Below are 24,096 nucleotides of genomic sequence, written 5' to 3'. Positions count from 1 at the left end.
CGAGCCGAGCCGAGCCGAGCCGAGCCGAGCCGAGCAGAGCTGACTGGAGGAGAGTAGAGGAGAGCAGAGGAGAGCAGAGGAGAGGAGAGCATAAGAGAGCAGAGGAGAGGAGAGGAGAGGAGAGCAGAGGAGAGGAGAGGAGAGGAGGGAAGGCCAGGTGGCCAGCTGGGCCAGGCCTAGGGCGCTGGGTGGGCGCTGGGGGGCGCTGTGCTCACCGCGCGCGGGCCCGAGGACACAGCCCCTTGCCACCTGCAGAGGCACGGGGCGGAGGGGCTGGGGAGTCCCGGGATGGGAGAGTGCCCGGAGGGACTTTGGCGAGGCCCCGGGGCCCGCAGGCGTCTGGGCCCCTGGGCGGGCGGGCGGGCGGGGAGGCAGGCGCCAGGACAAGGACAGGCGGAGGGGTGAGCCGCGGCGCGCGCCGGGGCCCGCGAAGCGCGCAGCAGGCTCTTGGGGCGGCCAGCTGCGGCGGCAGGCGTCTACGGCCATACCACCCTGAACGCGCCCGATCTCGTCTGATCTCGGAAGCTAAGCAGGGTCGGGCCTGGTTAGTACTTGGATGGGAGACCGCCTGGGAATACCGGGTGCTGTAGGCTTTTTCTTTCGCCCCCAAACGCTTGTCTTGTTTGGCCTTCCTCTTTTCTCTCCCCCTTCGGCCTCCCTCCCACTCGCTTGGCCGCCAACGCGGCGGCCTCCCAGCAGTCCCTGAACGCCGCAGCCCCTGAGCCCGGTCACCTCGGGCCCCTGACCCCCCCGACCCCTGGCCACCCCAGCCCCAGCATCGCGGGCCCCTGGCCCCAAAAGGGCGGCCCGCTGCACGGGCGGCCGGCCACAACCCAGCCTTTCCGCCTCCACGCCACGAGGCCCAGCCGCGCCTCAGCCGACCTTGGGGGGCTGCTGGCAGGGAGAGGCAGTGTTGGAGGGGGCTCGGGGGCCAGAGGCAGGGAAAGGGGGACCGGGGTGAGGACCACGGCCATGGACGCGGGGAGGGGGTGGGGGCCGACGGGCTGTGGGAGGAGGGCGGGGAGGGGCGGGCCGGGGCCGGGGTTGTGGGGGACAGGAGGCAGGAGCGGGCCTCGACCCCGGGCTCGGGCAACCTCTCCTCGGGCCTGTGCGCCCGGGCCCGGGCCCTGGGCCCTGGATCCCCTAGCGAGGCCCTCGGGCTGCCCCCAGCTCCAAAGCCCACCGGCAGCCCGCCCCACCGCCCCACCCCTCCCGGCGCCCCCGCGACCTGGGCCCACCCTGCCCCTTCTCTCCACCGGGCCTGGGCTCCGCTCAGGCCGGAAGGGCATTCCCTTCCTTCTCACCGACCACCTCCCCTTCGCCCCTGGGGCCCCGCGCCCGGGCCGAGGTGCCCAGGACGCCAGATGGCCGACCCTCGTGGGCTCCCGGCGCCTTGGGCACTCGGCTCCACCCTGCGTCTCCCGGGAGCAGCCACGGCAAGCGCGGGGCTGTCTCGCTCCGAGAAAGACCGGAGGCGCCGCACACCGGGCCAAGAGAGGCCCCCGCCCCGCCCCCGGCCCCACGCCACACCCCACACCCCACACCCCACACCCCATACCCCACACCAGAAGACTAGACCCATGAAAGAATCCCTGGCAGGCCCCCAGGCCAGACCGGGTGCTGGGCAGGAAAGGGAGCCGAACGGGACTGCTGACACCTCACCGGCAGGTCCTCGGGCTCCCCGGGCTCCTCCGGCAGCTCCAGGGCGCCGCCACCTAGGCCAAAGCCCTGCCCACGCACGCCGGCCCTCCCTCCCGGGACAGGTGCCAGGCCACCGCAGCCTCCTGGGTGGGTGGTGTCTTGTCCGAGTGCGTGTGTGCGCGGGTGTGTGCGTGCGTGTGTGTGTTCCTGTGCGTGTGAGTGGGTGTGTGAGCGTTGCGTGCACCCGTGTCTCCGACCCGGTCCCTGTCCCCATGCCGGTCAGGGTCACCGCGTCTGTCCTGGGAGCTGGGGGTGTGGAGGGTCTGGGGGGGTGGGGGGGACTGCGGGTTGGAGAGTCTGTCTCTGGGGCTCTGCGTTCTGGCCGTCTGTGCAGACATCCCTCAGTCTGTGTCTGTCCCTGTGTCTCCGTGGGTATCCCTGTGTCCGTGTAGGTGAGCCGGCCTATCGTGTCTCTGGTCAGGGCCTGTTGCGGGTGGGTGGCGAGGGGAAGCGCGCGGAGGAAGGGTCACGGGGCGGGGCTGCCGCTTCTGGGCTGGTGTGTGGCATCGCCCGTGTCCTCGTGGCCTCGGGTGGGCTGGGAGCGAGGCGGGGTGCAGAGGAGGGGAGAACCGAACCCGTCCAAGCCGTGCCGAGCCGAGCCGAGCCGAGCCGAGCCGAGCCGAGCCGAGCAGAGCTGACTGGAGGAGAGTAGAGGAGAGCAGAGGAGAGCAGAGGAGAGGAGAGCATAAGAGAGCAGAGGAGAGGAGAGGAGAGGAGAGCAGAGGAGAGGAGAGGAGAGGAGGGAAGGCCAGGTGGCCAGCTGGGCCAGGCCTAGGGCGCTGGGTGGGCGCTGGGGGGCGCTGTGCTCACCGCGCGCGGGCCCGAGGACACAGCCCCTTGCCACCTGCAGAGGCACGGGGCGGAGGGGCTGGGGAGTCCCGGGATGGGAGAGTGCCCGGAGGGACTTTGGCGAGGCCCCGGGGCCCGCAGGCGTCTGGGCCCCTGGGCGGGCGGGCGGGCGGGGAGGCAGGCGCCAGGACAAGGACAGGCGGAGGGGTGAGCCGCGGCGCGCGCCGGGGCCCGCGAAGCGCGCAGCAGGCTCTTGGGGCGTCTACGGCCATACCACCCTGAACGCGCCCGATCTCGTCTGATCTCGGAAGCTAAGCAGGGTCGGGCCTGGTTAGTACTTGGATGGGAGACCGCCTGGGAATACCGGGTGCTGTAGGCTTTTTCTTTCGCCCCCAAACGCTTGTCTTGTTTGGCCTTCCTCTTTTCTCTCCCCCTTCGGCCTCCCTCCCACTCGCTTGGCCGCCAACGCGGCGGCCTCCCAGCAGTCCCTGAACGCCGCAGCCCCTGAGCCCGGTCACCTCGGGCCCCTGACCCCCCGACCCCTGGCCACCCCAGCCCCAGCATCGCGGGCCCCTGGCCCCAAAAGGGCGGCCCGCTGCACGGGCGGCCGGCCACAACCCAGCCTTTCCGCCTCCACGCCACGAGGCCCAGCCGCGCCTCAGCCGACCTTGGGGGGCTGCTGGCAGGGAGAGGCAGTGTTGGAGGGGGCTCGGGGGCCAGAGGCAGGGAAAGGGGGACCGGGGTGAGGACCACGGCCATGGACGCGGGGAGGGGGTGGGGGCCGACGGGCTGTGGGAGGAGGGCGGGGAGGGGCGGGCCGGGGCCGGGGTTGTGGGGGACAGGAGGCAGGAGCGGGCCTCGACCCCGGGCTCGGGCAACCTCTCCTCGGGCCTGTGCGCCCGGGCCCGGGCCCTGGGCCCTGGATCCCCTAGCGAGGCCCTCGGGCTGCCCCCAGCTCCAAAGCCCACCGGCAGCCCGCCCCACCGCCCCACCCCTCCCGGCGCCCCCGCGACCTGGGCCCACCCTGCCCCTTCTCTCCACCGGGCCTGGGCTCCGCTCAGGCCGGAAGGGCATTCCCTTCCTTCTCACCGACCACCTCCCCTTCGCCCCTGGGGCCCCGCGCCCGGGCCGAGGTGCCCAGGACGCCAGATGGCCGACCCTCGTGGGCTCCCGGCGCCTTGGGCACTCGGCTCCACCCTGCGTCTCCCGGGAGCAGCCACGGCAAGCGCGGGGCTGTCTCGCTCCGAGAAAGACCGGAGGCGCCGCACACCGGGCCAAGAGAGGCCCCCGCCCCGCCCCCGGCCCCACGCCACACCCCACACCCCACACCCCACACCCCATACCCCACACCAGAAGACTAGACCCATGAAAGAATCCCTGGCAGGCCCCCAGGCCAGACCGGGTGCTGGGCAGGAAAGGGAGCCGAACGGGACTGCTGACACCTCACCGGCAGGTCCTCGGGCTCCCCGGGCTCCTCCGGCAGCTCCAGGGCGCCGCCACCTAGGCCAAAGCCCTGCCCACGCACGCCGGCCCTCCCTCCCGGGACAGGTGCCAGGCCACCGCAGCCTCCTGGGTGGGTGGTGTCTTGTCCGAGTGCGTGTGTGCGCGGGTGTGTGCGTGCGTGTGTGTGTTCCTGTGCGTGTGAGTGGGTGTGTGAGCGTTGCGTGCACCCGTGTCTCCGACCCGGTCCCTGTCCCCATGCCGGTCAGGGTCACCGCGTCTGTCCTGGGAGCTGGGGGTGTGGAGGGTCTGGGGGGGTGGGGGGGACTGCGGGTTGGAGAGTCTGTCTCTGGGGCTCTGCGTTCTGGCCGTCTGTGCAGACATCCCTCAGTCTGTGTCTGTCCCTGTGTCTCCGTGGGTATCCCTGTGTCCGTGTAGGTGAGCCGGCCTATCGTGTCTCTGGTCAGGGCCTGTTGCGGGTGGGTGGCGAGGGGAAGCGCGCGGAGGAAGGGTCACGGGGCGGGGCTGCCGCTTCTGGGCTGGTGTGTGGCATCGCCCGTGTCCTCGTGGCCTCGGGTGGGCTGGGAGCGAGGCGGGGTGCAGAGGAGGGGAGAACCGAACCCGTCCAAGCCGAGCCGAGCCGAGCCGAGCCGAGCCGAGCCGAGCCGAGCCGAGCAGAGCTGACTGGAGGAGAGTAGAGGAGAGCAGAGGAGAGCAGAGGAGAGGAGAGCATAAGAGAGCAGAGGAGAGGAGAGGAGAGGAGAGCAGAGGAGAGGAGAGGAGAGGAGGGAAGGCCAGGTGGCCAGCTGGGCCAGGCCTAGGGCGCTGGGTGGGCGCTGGGGGGCGCTGTGCTCACCGCGCGCGGGCCCGAGGACACAGCCCCTTGCCACCTGCAGAGGCACGGGGCGGAGGGGCTGGGGAGTCCCGGGATGGGAGAGTGCCCGGAGGGACTTTGGCGAGGCCCTGGGGCCCGCAGGCGTCTGGGCCCCTGGGCGGGCGGGCGGGCGGGGAGGCAGGCGCCAGGACAAGGACAGGCGGAGGGGTGAGCCGCGGCGCGCGCCGGGGCCCGCGAAGCGCGCAGCAGGCTCTTGGGGCGGCCAGCTGCGGCGGCAGGCGTCTACGGCCATACCACCCTGAACGCGCCCGATCTCGTCTGATCTCGGAAGCTAAGCAGGGTCGGGCCTGGTTAGTACTTGGATGGGAGACCGCCTGGGAATACCGGGTGCTGTAGGCTTTTTCTTTCGCCCCCAAACGCTTGTCTTGTTTGGCCTTCCTCTTTTCTCTCCCCCTTCGGCCTCCCTCCCACTCGCTTGGCCGCCAACGCGGCGGCCTCCCAGCAGTCCCTGAACGCCGCAGCCCCTGAGCCCGGTCACCTCGGGCCCCTGACCCCCCGACCCCTGGCCACCCCAGCCCCAGCATCGCGGGCCCCTGGCCCCAAAAGGGCGGCCCGCTGCACGGGCGGCCGGCCACAACCCAGCCTTTCCGCCTCCACGCCACGAGGCCCAGCCGCGCCTCAGCCGACCTTGGGGGGCTGCTGGCAGGGAGAGGCAGTGTTGGAGGGGGCTCGGGGGCCAGAGGCAGGGAAAGGGGGACCGGGGTGAGGACCACGGCCATGGACGCGGGGAGGGGGTGGGGGCCGACGGGCTGTGGGAGGAGGGCGGGGAGGGGCGGGCCGGGGCCGGGGTTGTGGGGGACAGGAGGCAGGAGCGGGCCTCGACCCCGGGCTCGGGCAACCTCTCCTCGGGCCTGTGCGCCCGGGCCCGGGCCCTGGGCCCTGGATCCCCTAGCGAGGCCCTCGGGCTGCCCCCAGCTCCAAAGCCCACCGGCAGCCCGCCCCACCGCCCCACCCCTCCCGGCGCCCCCGCGACCTGGGCCCACCCTGCCCCTTCTCTCCACCGGGCCTGGGCTCCGCTCAGGCCGGAAGGGCATTCCCTTCCTTCTCACCGACCACCTCCCCTTCGCCCCTGGGGCCCCGCGCCCGGGCCGAGGTGCCCAGGACGCCAGATGGCCGACCCTCGTGGGCTCCCGGCGCCTTGGGCACTCGGCTCCACCCTGCGTCTCCCGGGAGCAGCCACGGCAAGCGCGGGGCTGTCTCGCTCCGAGAAAGACCGGAGGCGCCGCACACCGGGCCAAGAGAGGCCCCCGCCCCGCCCCCGGCCCCACGCCACACCCCACACCCCACACCCCACACCCCATACCCCACACCAGAAGACTAGACCCATGAAAGAATCCCTGGCAGGCCCCCAGGCCAGACCGGGTGCTGGGCAGGAAAGGGAGCCGAACGGGACTGCTGACACCTCACCGGCAGGTCCTCGGGCTCCCCGGGCTCCTCCGGCAGCTCCAGGGCGCCGCCACCTAGGCCAAAGCCCTGCCCACGCACGCCGGCCCTCCCTCCCGGGACAGGTGCCAGGCCACCGCAGCCTCCTGGGTGGGTGGTGTCTTGTCCGAGTGCGTGTGTGCGCGGGTGTGTGCGTGCGTGTGTGTGTTCCTGTGCGTGTGAGTGGGTGTGTGAGCGTTGCGTGCACCCGTGTCTCCGACCCGGTCCCTGTCCCCATGCCGGTCAGGGTCACCGCGTCTGTCCTGGGAGCTGGGGGTGTGGAGGGTCTGGGGGGGTGGGGGGGACTGCGGGTTGGAGAGTCTGTCTCTGGGGCTCTGCGTTCTGGCCGTCTGTGCAGACATCCCTCAGTCTGTGTCTGTCCCTGTGTCTCCGTGGGTATCCCTGTGTCCGTGTAGGTGAGCCGGCCTATCGTGTCTCTGGTCAGGGCCTGTTGCGGGTGGGTGGCGAGGGGAAGCGCGCGGAGGAAGGGTCACGGGGCGGGGCTGCCGCTTCTGGGCTGGTGTGTGGCATCGCCCGTGTCCTCGTGGCCTCGGGTGGGCTGGGAGCGAGGCGGGGTGCAGAGGAGGGGAGAACCGAACCCGTCCAAGCCGTGCCGAGCCGAGCCGAGCCGAGCCGAGCCGAGCCGAGCCGAGCCGAGCAGAGCTGACTGGAGGAGAGTAGAGGAGAGCAGAGGAGAGCAGAGGAGAGGAGAGCATAAGAGAGCAGAGGAGAGGAGAGGAGAGGAGAGCAGAGGAGAGGAGAGGAGAGGAGGGAAGGCCAGGTGGCCAGCTGGGCCAGGCCTAGGGCGCTGGGTGGGCGCTGGGGGGCGCTGTGCTCACCGCGCGCGGGCCCGAGGACACAGCCCCTTGCCACCTGCAGAGGCACGGGGCGGAGGGGCTGGGGAGTCCCGGGATGGGAGAGTGCCCGGAGGGACTTTGGCGAGGCCCCGGGGCCCGCAGGCGTCTGGGCCCCTGGGCGGGCGGGCGGGCGGGGAGGCAGGCGCCAGGACAAGGACAGGCGGAGGGGTGAGCCGCGGCGCGCGCCGGGGCCCGCGAAGCGCGCAGCAGGCTCTTGGGGCGGCCAGCTGCGGCGGCAGGCGTCTACGGCCATACCACCCTGAACGCGCCCGATCTCGTCTGATCTCGGAAGCTAAGCAGGGTCGGGCCTGGTTAGTACTTGGATGGGAGACCGCCTGGGAATACCGGGTGCTGTAGGCTTTTTCTTTCGCCCCCAAACGCTTGTCTTGTTTGGCCTTCCTCTTTTCTCTCCCCCTTCGGCCTCCCTCCCACTCGCTTGGCCGCCAACGCGGCGGCCTCCCAGCAGTCCCTGAACGCCGCAGCCCCTGAGCCCGGTCACCTCGGGCCCCTGACCCCCCCGACCCCTGGCCACCCCAGCCCCAGCATCGCGGGCCCCTGGCCCCAAAAGGGCGGCCCGCTGCACGGGCGGCCGGCCACAACCCAGCCTTTCCGCCTCCACGCCACGAGGCCCAGCCGCGCCTCAGCCGACCTTGGGGGGCTGCTGGCAGGGAGAGGCAGTGTTGGAGGGGGCTCGGGGGCCAGAGGCAGGGAAAGGGGGACCGGGGTGAGGACCACGGCCATGGACGCGGGGAGGGGGTGGGGGCCGACGGGCTGTGGGAGGAGGGCGGGGAGGGGCGGGCCGGGGCCGGGGTTGTGGGGGACAGGAGGCAGGAGCGGGCCTCGACCCCGGGCTCGGGCAACCTCTCCTCGGGCCTGTGCGCCCGGGCCCGGGCCCTGGGCCCTGGATCCCCTAGCGAGGCCCTCGGGCTGCCCCCAGCTCCAAAGCCCACCGGCAGCCCGCCCCACCGCCCCACCCCTCCCGGCGCCCCCGCGACCTGGGCCCACCCTGCCCCTTCTCTCCACCGGGCCTGGGCTCCGCTCAGGCCGGAAGGGCATTCCCTTCCTTCTCACCGACCACCTCCCCTTCGCCCCTGGGGCCCCGCGCCCGGGCCGAGGTGCCCAGGACGCCAGATGGCCGACCCTCGTGGGCTCCCGGCGCCTTGGGCACTCGGCTCCACCCTGCGTCTCCCGGGAGCAGCCACGGCAAGCGCGGGGCTGTCTCGCTCCGAGAAAGACCGGAGGCGCCGCACACCGGGCCAAGAGAGGCCCCCGCCCCGCCCCCGGCCCCACGCCACACCCCACACCCCACACCCCACACCCCATACCCCACACCAGAAGACTAGACCCATGAAAGAATCCCTGGCAGGCCCCCAGGCCAGACCGGGTGCTGGGCAGGAAAGGGAGCCGAACGGGACTGCTGACACCTCACCGGCAGGTCCTCGGGCTCCCCGGGCTCCTCCGGCAGCTCCAGGGCGCCGCCACCTAGGCCAAAGCCCTGCCCACGCACGCCGGCCCTCCCTCCCGGGACAGGTGCCAGGCCACCGCAGCCTCCTGGGTGGGTGGTGTCTTGTCCGAGTGCGTGTGTGCGCGGGTGTGTGCGTGCGTGTGTGTGTTCCTGTGCGTGTGAGTGGGTGTGTGAGCGTTGCGTGCACCCGTGTCTCCGACCCGGTCCCTGTCCCCATGCCGGTCAGGGTCACCGCGTCTGTCCTGGGAGCTGGGGGTGTGGAGGGTCTGGGGGGGTGGGGGGGACTGCGGGTTGGAGAGTCTGTCTCTGGGGCTCTGCGTTCTGGCCGTCTGTGCAGACATCCCTCAGTCTGTGTCTGTCCCTGTGTCTCCGTGGGTATCCCTGTGTCCGTGTAGGTGAGCCGGCCTATCGTGTCTCTGGTCAGGGCCTGTTGCGGGTGGGTGGCGAGGGGAAGCGCGCGGAGGAAGGGTCACGGGGCGGGGCTGCCGCTTCTGGGCTGGTGTGTGGCATCGCCCGTGTCCTCGTGGCCTCGGGTGGGCTGGGAGCGAGGCGGGGTGCAGAGGAGGGGAGAACCGAACCCGTCCAAGCCGTGCCGAGCCGAGCCGAGCCGAGCCGAGCCGAGCCGAGCCGAGCCGAGCAGAGCTGACTGGAGGAGAGTAGAGGAGAGCAGAGGAGAGCAGAGGAGAGGAGAGCATAAGAGAGCAGAGGAGAGGAGAGGAGAGGAGAGCAGAGGAGAGGAGAGGAGAGGAGGGAAGGCCAGGTGGCCAGCTGGGCCAGGCCTAGGGCGCTGGGTGGGCGCTGGGGGGCGCTGTGCTCACCGCGCGCGGGCCCGAGGACACAGCCCCTTGCCACCTGCAGAGGCACGGGGCGGAGGGGCTGGGGAGTCCCGGGATGGGAGAGTGCCCGGAGGGACTTTGGCGAGGCCCCGGGGCCCGCAGGCGTCTGGGCCCCTGGGCGGGCGGGCGGGCGGGGAGGCAGGCGCCAGGACAAGGACAGGCGGAGGGGTGAGCCGCGGCGCGCGCCGGGGCCCGCGAAGCGCGCAGCAGGCTCTTGGGGCGGCCAGCTGCGGCGGCAGGCGTCTACGGCCATACCACCCTGAACGCGCCCGATCTCGTCTGATCTCGGAAGCTAAGCAGGGTCGGGCCTGGTTAGTACTTGGATGGGAGACCGCCTGGGAATACCGGGTGCTGTAGGCTTTTTCTTTCGCCCCCAAACGCTTGTCTTGTTTGGCCTTCCTCTTTTCTCTCCCCCTTCGGCCTCCCTCCCACTCGCTTGGCCGCCAACGCGGCGGCCTCCCAGCAGTCCCTGAACGCCGCAGCCCCTGAGCCCGGTCACCTCGGGCCCCTGACCCCCCCGACCCCTGGCCACCCCAGCCCCAGCATCGCGGGCCCCTGGCCCCAAAAGGGCGGCCCGCTGCACGGGCGGCCGGCCACAACCCAGCCTTTCCGCCTCCACGCCACGAGGCCCAGCCGCGCCTCAGCCGACCTTGGGGGGCTGCTGGCAGGGAGAGGCAGTGTTGGAGGGGGCTCGGGGGCCAGAGGCAGGGAAAGGGGGACCGGGGTGAGGACCACGGCCATGGACGCGGGGAGGGGGTGGGGGCCGACGGGCTGTGGGAGGAGGGCGGGGAGGGGCGGGCCGGGGCCGGGGTTGTGGGGGACAGGAGGCAGGAGCGGGCCTCGACCCCGGGCTCGGGCAACCTCTCCTCGGGCCTGTGCGCCCGGGCCCGGGCCCTGGGCCCTGGATCCCCTAGCGAGGCCCTCGGGCTGCCCCCAGCTCCAAAGCCCACCGGCAGCCCGCCCCACCGCCCCACCCCTCCCGGCGCCCCCGCGACCTGGGCCCACCCTGCCCCTTCTCTCCACCGGGCCTGGGCTCCGCTCAGGCCGGAAGGGCATTCCCTTCCTTCTCACCGACCACCTCCCCTTCGCCCCTGGGGCCCCGCGCCCGGGCCGAGGTGCCCAGGACGCCAGATGGCCGACCCTCGTGGGCTCCCGGCGCCTTGGGCACTCGGCTCCACCCTGCGTCTCCCGGGAGCAGCCACGGCAAGCGCGGGGCTGTCTCGCTCCGAGAAAGACCGGAGGCGCCGCACACCGGGCCAAGAGAGGCCCCCGCCCCGCCCCCGGCCCCACGCCACACCCCACACCCCACACCCCACACCCCATACCCCACACCAGAAGACTAGACCCATGAAAGAATCCCTGGCAGGCCCCCAGGCCAGACCGGGTGCTGGGCAGGAAAGGGAGCCGAACGGGACTGCTGACACCTCACCGGCAGGTCCTCGGGCTCCCCGGGCTCCTCCGGCAGCTCCAGGGCGCCGCCACCTAGGCCAAAGCCCTGCCCACGCACGCCGGCCCTCCCTCCCGGGACAGGTGCCAGGCCACCGCAGCCTCCTGGGTGGGTGGTGTCTTGTCCGAGTGCGTGTGTGCGCGGGTGTGTGCGTGCGTGTGTGTGTTCCTGTGCGTGTGAGTGGGTGTGTGAGCGTTGCGTGCACCCGTGTCTCCGACCCGGTCCCTGTCCCCATGCCGGTCAGGGTCACCGCGTCTGTCCTGGGAGCTGGGGGTGTGGAGGGTCTGGGGGGGTGGGGGGGACTGCGGGTTGGAGAGTCTGTCTCTGGGGCTCTGCGTTCTGGCCGTCTGTGCAGACATCCCTCAGTCTGTGTCTGTCCCTGTGTCTCCGTGGGTATCCCTGTGTCCGTGTAGGTGAGCCGGCCTATCGTGTCTCTGGTCAGGGCCTGTTGCGGGTGGGTGGCGAGGGGAAGCGCGCGGAGGAAGGGTCACGGGGCGGGGCTGCCGCTTCTGGGCTGGTGTGTGGCATCGCCCGTGTCCTCGTGGCCTCGGGTGGGCTGGGAGCGAGGCGGGGTGCAGAGGAGGGGAGAACCGAACCCGTCCAAGCCGTGCCGAGCCGAGCCGAGCCGAGCCGAGCCGAGCCGAGCCGAGCCGAGCAGAGCTGACTGGAGGAGAGTAGAGGAGAGCAGAGGAGAGCAGAGGAGAGGAGAGCATAAGAGAGCAGAGGAGAGGAGAGGAGAGGAGAGCAGAGGAGAGGAGAGGAGAGGAGGGAAGGCCAGGTGGCCAGCTGGGCCAGGCCTAGGGCGCTGGGTGGGCGCTGGGGGGCGCTGTGCTCACCGCGCGCGGGCCCGAGGACACAGCCCCTTGCCACCTGCAGAGGCACGGGGCGGAGGGGCTGGGGAGTCCCGGGATGGGAGAGTGCCCGGAGGGACTTTGGCGAGGCCCCGGGGCCCGCAGGCGTCTGGGCCCCTGGGCGGGCGGGCGGGCGGGGAGGCAGGCGCCAGGACAAGGACAGGCGGAGGGGTGAGCCGCGGCGCGCGCCGGGGCCCGCGAAGCGCGCAGCAGGCTCTTGGGGCGGCCAGCTGCGGCGGCAGGCGTCTACGGCCATACCACCCTGAACGCGCCCGATCTCGTCTGATCTCGGAAGCTAAGCAGGGTCGGGCCTGGTTAGTACTTGGATGGGAGACCGCCTGGGAATACCGGGTGCTGTAGGCTTTTTCTTTCGCCCCCAAACGCTTGTCTTGTTTGGCCTTCCTCTTTTCTCTCCCCCTTCGGCCTCCCTCCCACTCGCTTGGCCGCCAACGCGGCGGCCTCCCAGCAGTCCCTGAACGCCGCAGCCCCTGAGCCCGGTCACCTCGGGCCCCTGACCCCCCCGACCCCTGGCCACCCCAGCCCCAGCATCGCGGGCCCCTGGCCCCAAAAGGGCGGCCCGCTGCACGGGCGGCCGGCCACAACCCAGCCTTTCCGCCTCCACGCCACGAGGCCCAGCCGCGCCTCAGCCGACCTTGGGGGGCTGCTGGCAGGGAGAGGCAGTGTTGGAGGGGGCTCGGGGGCCAGAGGCAGGGAAAGGGGGACCGGGGTGAGGACCACGGCCATGGACGCGGGGAGGGGGTGGGGGCCGACGGGCTGTGGGAGGAGGGCGGGGAGGGGCGGGCCGGGGCCGGGGTTGTGGGGGACAGGAGGCAGGAGCGGGCCTCGACCCCGGGCTCGGGCAACCTCTCCTCGGGCCTGTGCGCCCGGGCCCGGGCCCTGGGCCCTGGATCCCCTAGCGAGGCCCTCGGGCTGCCCCCAGCTCCAAAGCCCACCGGCAGCCCGCCCCACCGCCCCACCCCTCCCGGCGCCCCCGCGACCTGGGCCCACCCTGCCCCTTCTCTCCACCGGGCCTGGGCTCCGCTCAGGCCGGAAGGGCATTCCCTTCCTTCTCACCGACCACCTCCCCTTCGCCCCTGGGGCCCCGCGCCCGGGCCGAGGTGCCCAGGACGCCAGATGGCCGACCCTCGTGGGCTCCCGGCGCCTTGGGCACTCGGCTCCACCCTGCGTCTCCCGGGAGCAGCCACGGCAAGCGCGGGGCTGTCTCGCTCCGAGAAAGACCGGAGGCGCCGCACACCGGGCCAAGAGAGGCCCCCGCCCCGCCCCCGGCCCCACGCCACACCCCACACCCCACACCCCACACCCCATACCCCACACCAGAAGACTAGACCCATGAAAGAATCCCTGGCAGGCCCCCAGGCCAGACCGGGTGCTGGGCAGGAAAGGGAGCCGAACGGGACTGCTGACACCTCACCGGCAGGTCCTCGGGCTCCCCGGGCTCCTCCGGCAGCTCCAGGGCGCCGCCACCTAGGCCAAAGCCCTGCCCACGCACGCCGGCCCTCCCTCCCGGGACAGGTGCCAGGCCACCGCAGCCTCCTGGGTGGGTGGTGTCTTGTCCGAGTGCGTGTGTGCGCGGGTGTGTGCGTGCGTGTGTGTGTTCCTGTGCGTGTGAGTGGGTGTGTGAGCGTTGCGTGCACCCGTGTCTCCGACCCGGTCCCTGTCCCCATGCCGGTCAGGGTCACCGCGTCTGTCCTGGGAGCTGGGGGTGTGGAGGGTCTGGGGGGGTGGGGGGGACTGCGGGTTGGAGAGTCTGTCTCTGGGGCTCTGCGTTCTGGCCGTCTGTGCAGACATCCCTCAGTCTGTGTCTGTCCCTGTGTCTCCGTGGGTATCCCTGTGTCCGTGTAGGTGAGCCGGCCTATCGTGTCTCTGGTCAGGGCCTGTTGCGGGTGGGTGGCGAGGGGAAGCGCGCGGAGGAAGGGTCACGGGGCGGGGCTGCCGCTTCTGGGCTGGTGTGTGGCATCGCCCGTGTCCTCGTGGCCTCGGGTGGGCTGGGAGCGAGGCGGGGTGCAGAGGAGGGGAGAACCGAACCCGTCCAAGCCGTGCCGAGCCGAGCCGAGCCGAGCCGAGCCGAGCCGAGCCGAGCCGAGCAGAGCTGACTGGAGGAGAGTAGAGGAGAGCAGAGGAGAGCAGAGGAGAGGAGAGCATAAGAGAGCAGAGGAGAGGAGAGGAGAGGAGAGCAGAGGAGAGGAGAGGAGAGGAGGGAAGGCCAGGTGGCCAGCTGGGCCAGGCCTAGGGCGCTGGGTGGGCGCTGGGGGGCGCTGTGCTCACCGCGCGCGGGCCCGAGGACACAGCCCCTTGCCACCTGCAGAGGCACGGGGCGGAGGGGCTGGGGAGTCCCGGGATGGGAGAGTGCCCGGAGGGACTTTGGCGAGGCCCCGGGGCCCGCAGGCGTCTGGGCCCCTGGGCGGGCGGGCGGGCGGGGAGGCAGGCGCCAGGACAAGGACAGGCGGAGGGGTGAGCCGCGGCGCGCGCCGGGGCCCGCGAAGCGCGCAGCAGGCTCTTGGGGCGGCCAGCTGCGGCGGCAGGCGTCTACGGCCATACCACCCTGAACGCGCCCGATCTCGTCTGATCTCGGAAGCTAAGCAGGGTCGGGCCTGGTTAGTACTTGGATGGGAGACCGCCTGGGAATACCGGGTGCTGTAGGCTTTTTCTTTCGCCCCCAAACGCTTGTCTTGTTTGGCCTTCCTCTTTTCTCTCCCCCTTCGGCCTCCCTCCCACTCGCTTGGCCGCCAACGCGGCGGCCTCCCAGCAGTCCCTGAACGCCGCAGCCCCTGAGCCCGGTCACCTCGGGCCCCTGACCCCCCCGACCCCTGGCCACCCCAGCCCCAGCATCGCGGGCCCCTGGCCCCAAAAGGGCGGCCCGCTGCACGGGCGGCCGGCCACAACCCAGCCTTTCCGCCTCCACGCCACGAGGCCCAGCCGCGCCTCAGCCGACCTTGGGGGGCTGCTGGCAGGGAGAGGCAGTGTTGGAGGGGGCTCGGGGGCCAGAGGCAGGGAAAGGGGGACCGGGGTGAGGACCACGGCCATGGACGCGGGGAGGGGGTGGGGGCCGACGGGCTGTGGGAGGAGGGCGGGGAGGGGCGGGCCGGGGCCGGGGTTGTGGGGGACAGGAGGCAGGAGCGGGCCTCGACCCCGGGCTCGGGCAACCTCTCCTCGGGCCTGTGCGCCCGGGCCCGGGCCCTGGGCCCTGGATCCCCTAGCGAGGCCCTCGGGCTGCCCCCAGCTCCAAAGCCCACCGGCAGCCCGCCCCACCGCCCCACCCCTCCCGGCGCCCCCGCGACCTGGGCCCACCCTGCCCCTTCTCTCCACCGGGCCTGGGCTCCGCTCAGGCCGGAAGGGCATTCCCTTCCTTCTCACCGACCACCTCCCCTTCGCCCCTGGGGCCCCGCGCCCGGGCCGAGGTGCCCAGGACGCCAGATGGCCGACCCTCGTGGGCTCCCGGCGCCTTGGGCACTCGGCTCCACCCTGCGTCTCCCGGGAGCAGCCACGGCAAGCGCGGGGCTGTCTCGCTCCGAGAAAGACCGGAGGCGCCGCACACCGGGCCAAGAGAGGCCCCCGCCCCGCCCCCGGCCCCACGCCACACCCCACACCCCACACCCCACACCCCATACCCCACACCAGAAGACTAGACCCATGAAAGAATCCCTGGCAGGCCCCCAGGCCAGACCGGGTGCTGGGCAGGAAAGGGAGCCGAACGGGACTGCTGACACCTCACCGGCAGGTCCTCGGGCTCCCCGGGCTCCTCCGGCAGCTCCAGGGCGCCGCCACCTAGGCCAAAGCCCTGCCCACGCACGCCGGCCCTCCCTCCCGGGACAGGTGCCAGGCCACCGCAGCCTCCTGGGTGGGTGGTGTCTTGTCCGAGTGCGTGTGTGCGCGGGTGTGTGCGTGCGTGTGTGTGTTCCTGTGCGTGTGAGTGGGTGTGTGAGCGTTGCGTGCACCCGTGTCTCCGACCCGGTCCCTGTCCCCATGCCGGTCAGGGTCACCGCGTCTGTCCTGGGAGCTGGGGGTGTGGAGGGTCTGGGGGGGTGGGGGGGACTGCGGGTTGGAGAGTCTGTCTCTGGGGCTCTGCGTTCTGGCCGTCTGTGCAGACATCCCTCAGTCTGTGTCTGTCCCTGTGTCTCCGTGGGTATCCCTGTGTCCGTGTAGGTGAGCCGGCCTATCGTGTCTCTGGTCAGGGCCTGTTGCGGGTGGGTGGCGAGGGGAAGCGCGCGGAGGAAGGGTCACGGGGCGGGGCTGCCGCTTCTGGGCTGGTGTGTGGCATCGCCCGTGTCCTCGTGGCCTCGGGTGGGCTGGGAGCGAGGCGGGGTGCAGAGGAGGGGAGAACCGAACCCGTCCAAGCCGTGCCGAGCCGAGCCGAGCCGAGCCGAGCCGAGCCGAGCCGAGCCGAGCCGAGCAGAGCTGACTGGAGGAGAGTAGAGGAGAGCAGAGGAGAGCAGAGGAGAGGAGAGCATAAGAGAGCAGAGGAGAGGAGAGGAGAGGAGAGCAGAGGAGAGGAGAGGAGAGGAGGGAAGGCCAGGTGGCCAGCTGGGCCAGGCCTAGGGCGCTGGGTGGGCGCTGGGGGGCGCTGTGCTCACCGCGCGCGGGCCCGAGGACACAGCCCCTTGCCACCTGCAGAGGCACGGGGCGGAGGGGCTGGGGAGTCCCGGGATGGGAGAGTGCCCGGAGGGACTTTGGCGAGGCCCCGGGGCCCGCAGGCGTCTGGGCCCCTGGGCGGGCGGGCGGGCGGGGAGGCAGGCGCCAGGACAAGGACAGGCGGAGGGGTGAGCCGCGGCGCGCGCCGGGGCCCGCGAAGCGCGCAGCAGGCTCTTGGGGCGGCCAGCTGCGGCGGCAGGCGTCTACGGCCATACCACCCTGAACGCGCCCGATCTCGTCTGATCTCGGAAGCTAAGCAGGGTCGGGCCTGGTTAGTACTTGGATGGGAGACCGCCTGGGAATACCGGGTGCTGTAGGCTTTTTCTTTCGCCCCCAAACGCTTGTCTTGTTTGGCCTTCCTCTTTTCTCTCCCCCTTCGGCCTCCCTCCCACTCGCTTGGCCGCCAACGCGGCGGCCTCCCAGCAGTCCCTGAACGCCGCAGCCCCTGAGCCCGGTCACCTCGGGCCCCTGACCCCCCGACCCCTGGCCACCCCAGCCCCAGCATCGCGGGCCCCTGGCCCCAAAAGGGCGGCCCGCTGCACGGGCGGCCGGCCACAACCCAGCCTTTCCGCCTCCACGCCACGAGGCCCAGCCGCGCCTCAGCCGACCTTGGGGGGCTGCTGGCAGGGAGAGGCAGTGTTGGAGGGGGCTCGGGGGCCAGAGGCAGGGAAAGGGGGACCGGGGTGAGGACCACGGCCATGGACGCGGGGAGGGGGTGGGGGCCGACGGGCTGTGGGAGGAGGGCGGGGAGGGGCGGGCCGGGGCCGGGGTTGTGGGGGACAGGAGGCAGGAGCGGGCCTCGACCCCGGGCTCGGGCAACCTCTCCTCGGGCCTGTGCGCCCGGGCCCGGGCCCTGGGCCCTGGATCCCCTAGCGAGGCCCTCGGGCTGCCCCCAACTCCAAAGCCCACCGGCAGCCCGCCCCACCGCCCCACCCCTCCCGGCGCCCCCGCGACCTGGGCCCACCCTGCCCCTTCTCTCCACCGGGCCTGGGCTCCGCTCAGGCCGGAAGGGCATTCCCTTCCTTCTCACCGACCACCTCCCCTTCGCCCCTGGGGCCCCGCGCCCGGGCCGAGGTGCCCAGGACGCCAGATGGCCGACCCTCGTGGGCTCCCGGCGCCTTGGGCACTCGGCTCCACCCTGCGTCTCCCGGGAGCAGCCACGGCAAGCGCGGGGCTGTCTCGCTCCGAGAAAGACCGGAGGCGCCGCACACCGGGCCAAGAGAGGCCCCCGCCCCGCCCCCGGCCCCACGCCACACCCCACACCCCACACCCCACACCAGAAGACTAGACCCATGAAAGAATCCCTGGCAGGCCCCCAGGCCAGACCGGGTGCTGGGCAGGAAAGGGAGCCGAACGGGACTGCTGACACCTCACCGGCAGGTCCTCGGGCTCCCCGGGCTCCTCCGGCAGCTCCAGGGCGCCGCCACCTAGGCCAAAGCCCTGCCCAAGCACGCCGGCCCTCCCTCCCGGGACAGGTGCCAGGCCACCGCAGCCTCCTGGGTGGGTGGTGTCTTGTCCGAGTGCGTGTGTGCGCGGGTGTGTGCGTGCGTGTGTGTGTTCCTGTGCGTGTGAGTGGGTGTGTGAGCGTTGCGTGCACCCGTGTCTCCGACCCGGTCCCTGTCCCCATGCCGGTCAGGGTCACCGCGTCTGTCCTGGGAGCTGGGGGTGTGGAGGGTCTGGGGGGTGGGGGGGACTGCGGGTTGGAGAGTCTGTCTCTGGGGCTCTGCGTTCTGGCCGTCTGTGCAGACATCCCTCAGTCTGTGTCTGTCCCTGTGTCTCCGTGGGTATCCCTGTGTCCGTGTAGGAGAGCAGAGGAGAAGAGAGCATAGAAGAGGAGATCAGAGGAGAGGAGAGGAGAGGAGAGGAGGGAAGGCCAGCTGGCCGGCAGGGTCTGGCCTAGGGCTGTGGGGGGTGCCCTGGGGGGCGCTGAGATCACCCAGTGCGCCCAAGGACCCAGACCCTTGACAGCTGGGGAGTCTCGCAGACGCGGGGCTGGGGAGTCCTGTCATGGGAGAGTTCCAGGAAGGACTTTGGTGAGGCCCTGGTGCTGCTGGGGTCTGGTCCCCTGTGGGGGGGGTGGGTCGGGGAGGCAGGCGTTAGGCCCAGGACAGGCAGATGGGTGAGCTGCGGTGTGCGCCTGGCCCCAGGAAGCGGGCTGCAGGCTCTTTGGGTGGCCAGCTGCTGTGGCAGATGTCTATGGGCATACCACCCTGAAGGGGCCTGATCTCGGAAGCTAAGCATGTTCCGGCCTGGTTGGTACTTGGATGGGCGAACCACTGGAATATCGGGGGCTGTATGCTTTTTTTTCGTCCCCAAATGCTTTTCTTGGCCTTCCTCTTTTTTCTCTCCCTTCAGCGTCCCTCCCTCTCCGGTAGCCGCCACTTGTAGGCCCCCTCGCCATCGCTTCTTCCCCTGGTTTGGGAATTGGCTGTATTTTCAAGGCCTTGCTCGCGGTTCCAGGCCCTGGATCCTTGAGAGCATAGTCCCGCAGAGAGGTTGCCCAAGCCTTGGGTGGAGGCCTGCTCCTGCTTCCTGCCCCCGACACCCCAGTCCCAGGTCCCTTCTCTCCCCTCCCTCCTCTCACAGTCCTGTGGCCCCTATGCCCTGTGGCCCCTATGCCCCTCTGCGCGTCCATGGCCGTGGTCCTCACCCCGGTACCCCTTTCCCTGCCTCTGGCTCCCGAGCCCTTTCCAACACTGCCCCTCCCTGCCAGCAGCCCCCCAAGGCCGGCTGATGCGCGGCTGGCCCTCGTGGCATTGAGGCGGAAAGGTTGGGTTGTGGCCGGCCGCCCGTGCAGCGGGCCGCCCTTTTGGAGGCAGGTTGCCCGCGATGCTGGAGCTGGGGTGGCCAGGGGTCAGGGGGTCAGGGGCGTGAGGGGAGCCTGTCAGTGGCTGAGGCGTTCAGGGACTGTTGGGAGGCTGCCGCGTTGGCCAGGGCACTGAGCTGTGGTGGCCAAGGGAGAGGGAGGGAGGCCGAAGGGGGAATGAAAAGAGGAAGGCCAAAAAAGACAAGCCTTTGGGGGCGAAAAAAGAGGTTACAGCACCCAGTAATCCCAGGTGGTCTTCCATCCAAGTACTAACCACGCCGGACCCTGCTTAGCTTCCAAGATCAGCAAGATCCTGTGCGTTCAGGGTGGTATGGCCATAGATGCCTGCTGGAGCTGTTGGGCGCCCAAATAATTTTTTTAGCGCTGTACCTTTGGAGGAACCGGAGATCCTAATGGGAGTGGTTGTGAGTCCTGTTGTGTTCCCTTTCGTACCCAGCATCTTGTGTTTTTAGGGAGTGTGTATGTGGGTGGAGGGTCATTTAGTTTTTTTCATTTTCCTTTTTAGTGTCCTCTTTTTTCCTTTTGTTTCCTGTTTTTTTTACTTTTTGTTTGTCTGGTTTTTTGTTGCAAGTAATGTGTGTCATTATCTGGAATGCTTGTTTTCCTGTTTTACAACCAGTGTATAGTTTGTCTTTCCCTTTGTGTTAGTGGATTTGAATTCGGAGTTGTTTACTTTCTCCGTTTTTCAGTTCCTACGTGGTAATAATGAGTATTTGAAATTATCAATGTATTGTGGAGACTTTAAAGTTTTGTCCGATATTTTTCGTCTTGTATTTAAGGAGACCTGCTTAAATAGACCTGACTATTATCTACATTATAGTTAATTTTGATGCTTTTTGTTCCTTTTGTGCCTTAGGTTTTTGTTCCTTTTGTGAGTTTTCAAAGTGTTGAGGTGTTGTGTTGTATAACATTTGTTGTCTTCTCGGTAGCACTGTTCTGCCTCCTGTTACAAAATTAATACATCCTGCTTAAAGGACATCTCATGGTTTCCAGGTTATTTTTTTTTTAAGACTTTATTTTTTTATTTGACAGACAGAGATCAGAAGTAGGCAGAGAAGCAGGCAGAGTGAGAGGTGGAAGCAGGTTCCCTGGGACCATGACCTGAGTTGAAGGCAGAGGCTTTAATTCTTTGAACCACCCAGGTGCCTCTCAGGTTATTTTTAAAATTCTGTATTTAAATTCATTTTAGTTAATGCACAGTGAATTATTAGCTTAAGGATAGAATTTAGTATTTCATCATTTGCATATAACACCTAGTGTTTTTTACATCACATCTATCCTTAATTCAGATCACTCAGTTACCTCTCCCCTTACTCACTTTGTCTCTTGCAACCTAGTGTTCAGGTCTCTTACCTCCTTCTCTATTTTTTCATCTTCCTCTATGTTTATCTGTTTTGTTTCTTTTCTTTTTTCAACGATTTTAATTATTTGACAGAGAAATTACAAGTAGGCAGAGACTCAGGCAGAGATAGAGGAGGAAGCAGGCTCCCTGCTGAGTTGAGAGCCCAATGTCGCCTTGATCCCAAGACCCTGGGATCATGCCTGAGCTCAAGGCAGAAGCTTGACCCACTGAACCACCCAGGCGCCCATCTGTTTTGTTTCTTAAATTTCATATATGAGTGATATTTAGTGGTATTTGTCTTTCTCTGTGTTTTTGCTTTAAATCACTGAAACTGAATATGCTGATTTCAAGAGTCTGATGACCCAAGCTTTAGTTAATTATCTAGAAATCGACACCATGAAGTTCAGAATTCAACGCAGAGGTTTCAGTCCAAATGGAGAGGAAGAGTCTCAGCAGGCACCATGGCCTTCAGGCCTTTGTAGTTACTATTTTCTTCCTTTGAACGGTGTACTTGTTTCACTGTGTGCTCGCTTCACCTCAGAGTCTGTAAAACATAGTTCTTGTGTTTATTTTCCTGCCTGGTTCGCATCACCCTGGATTATCTTGTATATTATCCTTACATTTTCCTTGCTCCCTCCCCAGGGTGTCACATGCTTGCCATGGAGCCACTGCCTGATTCTCCCCTATTATACCACAGTTCCTACAACAGTCCAGACCGCACAGTCTCAGTGAATGTTATTGGGTGTGTGAACATCGAGTGGATAGTGGGCACATCCATGTGTCCTTTAGCATTGTCCCAGATCAAGAATGAAGGGGTTAGAAAAACAATTTGCTGCAGGTTGTAGTCTCTTGTTCTGGAAATGTCTCATTGTCATCAGAAAGACACAAAATTAGAGAAAGCAACTGCCTTGATTTGGAGATAGTCCATAATAAAGTGCCACTTGCCAGGGCTGAGGTCAGAAGGGTGGGTGAGCAATTCCAAGTGTCTAAAAGTCATTTCCCATCCTCCCAGTATCTTCTCCCATGTTTCTAAGAACCATAATGCTCCAGACATCTTGAATCCCTCCACTCAGTGAGCCAGGGACTGAGATGTCAACATTTCCAGGCCCCAAATACCTTATTCTATACTTTAGAACTTGGAAGATGCTCTCCTCTACCATTACTCTATTCACATTCTTCCATTCCTCAGTTCCTGCAGCTTTGTAGTTTTCTAGTCTTCATTTAAGAAAATGAGTACCCTCTACGCGTTTAGCACTAAGGATCACCTACCTACTGCAACCCACTCAAACTATGCATGACAAATCTACGATCCTCCTTGAGTGGACAGGGGTATGTCCTGGATGGCTTCACTGGAAATGTTCTAAACCTTCTTCCTATCCAGCCTTTGGGTTGTGCCCTGAAAAGCCAGACGCTAATTGTGCTGCTTACTTACATCGTGCTGCTTACTTAACAACAGTAGCTGCTCAGTTAACATTTCCAAAACGTAAGCATTACCAAACGTAAGGCTAATATACAAGATAATCCAGGGTGATGCGAACCAGGCAGGAAAATAAACACAAGAACTATGTTTTACAGACTCTGAGGTGAAGCGAGCACACAGTGAAACAATTACTTAATTGTTCCTGCTTACTTACCATCCTCATACCTGTGCACAAAATCACACAGATCCCCAGCTTAAGAGATAAACCCAAATCCTGATGCCGCCTTAATGGTACTCTGCCACATGGTCTCAGACTCCAGACTCAGACTCTCTGATGGTTTCCCATTCTGCCCTACTATCCTGCACCACCTGTTTTCCAATGACCAAAAGGAGTTGTTTTTCATATTTTGTGCAGTTTTCTGTGTTTATGTTGAGGACAAGCCTCACACCAGTTACTCCTTCGTACAAGGTTCTAGAATGATATTTTTATCCATCTGTTTCCCTCTGCTGGACTGTGAGCTCCCAGAAAACAGCCAGATTGTGTTGGGTCCTAGCACTCAGCACCACATTGACTATAGCATCCTTCGTGGAATCTTTGTTGTGGCTGATTTCTTGACACCCACCATCAATTCCCTCCCCCATCATATGCATAAGATACCCCCCTCCCCTTCAAGAGGTAGGGTCGTTCCTTCCATCCTGCTAAATCTGGTCTGGCTTATGACTGGTTTGACCAATAGAGAGTGGTGGAGGTGATTTTTAAGCCAGTTCTGGGCCTGTTTTTTAAGAGAACTGGAAGCTTCTGACTGCTCTCTTAGACCTCTTGCTCTATCAGCTGCTCTCTCTGGGAATCCAGACTCTGGTGTGAGAAGGCTGAGCTACATGGAAAGTTCATGTACACACTCTGGTCAAATGATCCGCTGAGCTCCAGCAGCGGGGTCAATGTGTGATGGAACCGTCTAGAATGCCTAGTCCAGCTGAACCTTTAGATGACATCTGCTTCAGCTGTCATTTGATGGCAGTAACAGGAGAAACTCTAAGCAAGAACCACGCAGCTGAGCAGAGGCAACACGCAGAGCTAGGAAAGGTAATGATAAACTATTTTAAACCACAAAGTTTTGAGATCGGTGTTTCATGACAACAGTATACCAGAACGATTCCATAATAATTTCTTTAAAAGCAACTGTAACCTCAAAATAGATGGTATGTCTGTTAAGGGCCCTGATGATGTTCATCATTGTTGGTTCCTTGGGTTAAGTACAGTAACTGGCATATTCATTCCTTCAGAAATGCTAACTGAGCTAACTGTTTTTAAGTAGCAGTCAATTAGGTTCTAATGGGATGCCTCGACACCAGCAAAGAGGAAGTTCTGGGCAGTGATCTGGAAGGTCAGAGGCCTGTCCTGGCAGTCCTCCAAAACAAAGACACAAGAAGCTAGATCAAACCAGATAAGCCCAAGATGGCAGGTGCCTTAACAGAAAACCCCTGACTAAATAAGGAAGAAAAAGCACAAAACCCTGCTTCCAGGAAGTCTAGTCCCCAAATAATGAAGATTTCACCCTTTGTAAGGACTGTCAACAAAAGATAGAAACCCAGACCCTGGGGCATGTAGCTGGCTGTCTCTGGAGCTCTTGCTCCCACATCTGGAGCATGTACTTTCACTTTAATAAACTTTCCGGCTTGTACTCCTCATTTTCCGGGTTATGTCTCTCCTGGAGTTCTTTCTTGTGAAGAGAGCAAGAGCCTTCAGTGACACCTTTAGGATGGGCTGGGTTGAGGCTTCAACACCCAATGTCTCCCAAGTTCATGCAGCAACACTGTGTGTCAGGCCTGTGCTAGGTCCTAGGGTTTCTACTGTGCACAGACATTCACTCCAAAATGAAACCATGAACAAGAACATTTCAGGTCACAGTAAGTGTTGTTCATTCACTATTGGTTGAACCTCTACTCTGGGCCCAGCACTGACCTGGGAAGGAGGGAGGGCAGTGAATAAGACAGACGAAACCGCCACTGCTCCCGTGGGCCTGGCATCATGTAGGGGGAGACAGACAATAAATGTAACCCAGCATGTCAGAAGGGATAAGTCCTATGGAGATGAAAGGAGGTCTCAGGGAAAGCCCTATGCCCCAGACCCCTGAAATTACTCATTAGCTGATC

General features: G+C 66.2%; 8 non-coding genes across 8 annotated transcripts; all 8 read left to right on the top strand.

The window, feature by feature from the left end:
- Positions 1-474: 474 nt before the first annotated feature.
- LOC122898018 lies at positions 475-593 on the top strand. Its single transcript, XR_006382769.1, has one exon. It is a non-coding gene; the product is annotated as a 5S ribosomal RNA (ribosomal RNA).
- A 2,157-nt stretch (positions 594-2,750) lies between these two features.
- On the top strand, positions 2,751-2,869 carry LOC122898017. The gene has a single exon (XR_006382768.1). It is a non-coding gene; the product is annotated as a 5S ribosomal RNA (ribosomal RNA).
- A 2,176-nt stretch (positions 2,870-5,045) lies between these two features.
- LOC122898016 lies at positions 5,046-5,164 on the top strand. Its single transcript, XR_006382767.1, has one exon. It is a non-coding gene; the product is annotated as a 5S ribosomal RNA (ribosomal RNA).
- A 2,181-nt stretch (positions 5,165-7,345) lies between these two features.
- Positions 7,346-7,464, top strand: LOC122898033. The gene has a single exon (XR_006382784.1). It is a non-coding gene; the product is annotated as a 5S ribosomal RNA (ribosomal RNA).
- A 2,182-nt stretch (positions 7,465-9,646) lies between these two features.
- Positions 9,647-9,765, top strand: LOC122898032. Its single transcript, XR_006382783.1, has one exon. It is a non-coding gene; the product is annotated as a 5S ribosomal RNA (ribosomal RNA).
- A 2,182-nt stretch (positions 9,766-11,947) lies between these two features.
- Positions 11,948-12,066, top strand: LOC122898031. Its single transcript, XR_006382782.1, has one exon. It is a non-coding gene; the product is annotated as a 5S ribosomal RNA (ribosomal RNA).
- Positions 12,067-14,248: 2,182 nt separating this feature from the next.
- Positions 14,249-14,367, top strand: LOC122898027. Its single transcript, XR_006382777.1, has one exon. It is a non-coding gene; the product is annotated as a 5S ribosomal RNA (ribosomal RNA).
- Positions 14,368-16,554: 2,187 nt separating this feature from the next.
- LOC122898015 lies at positions 16,555-16,673 on the top strand. The gene has a single exon (XR_006382766.1). It is a non-coding gene; the product is annotated as a 5S ribosomal RNA (ribosomal RNA).
- Positions 16,674-24,096: the final 7,423 nt, after the last annotated feature.

Source organism: Neovison vison, unplaced genomic scaffold, assembly GCF_020171115.1.
Source record: "Neovison vison isolate M4711 unplaced genomic scaffold, ASM_NN_V1 Scaffold_092, whole genome shotgun sequence".
Taxonomy (NCBI): Eukaryota; Metazoa; Chordata; class Mammalia; order Carnivora; family Mustelidae; genus Neogale; species Neogale vison.
This window is presented reverse-complemented; position numbering and strand designations above follow the sequence as displayed.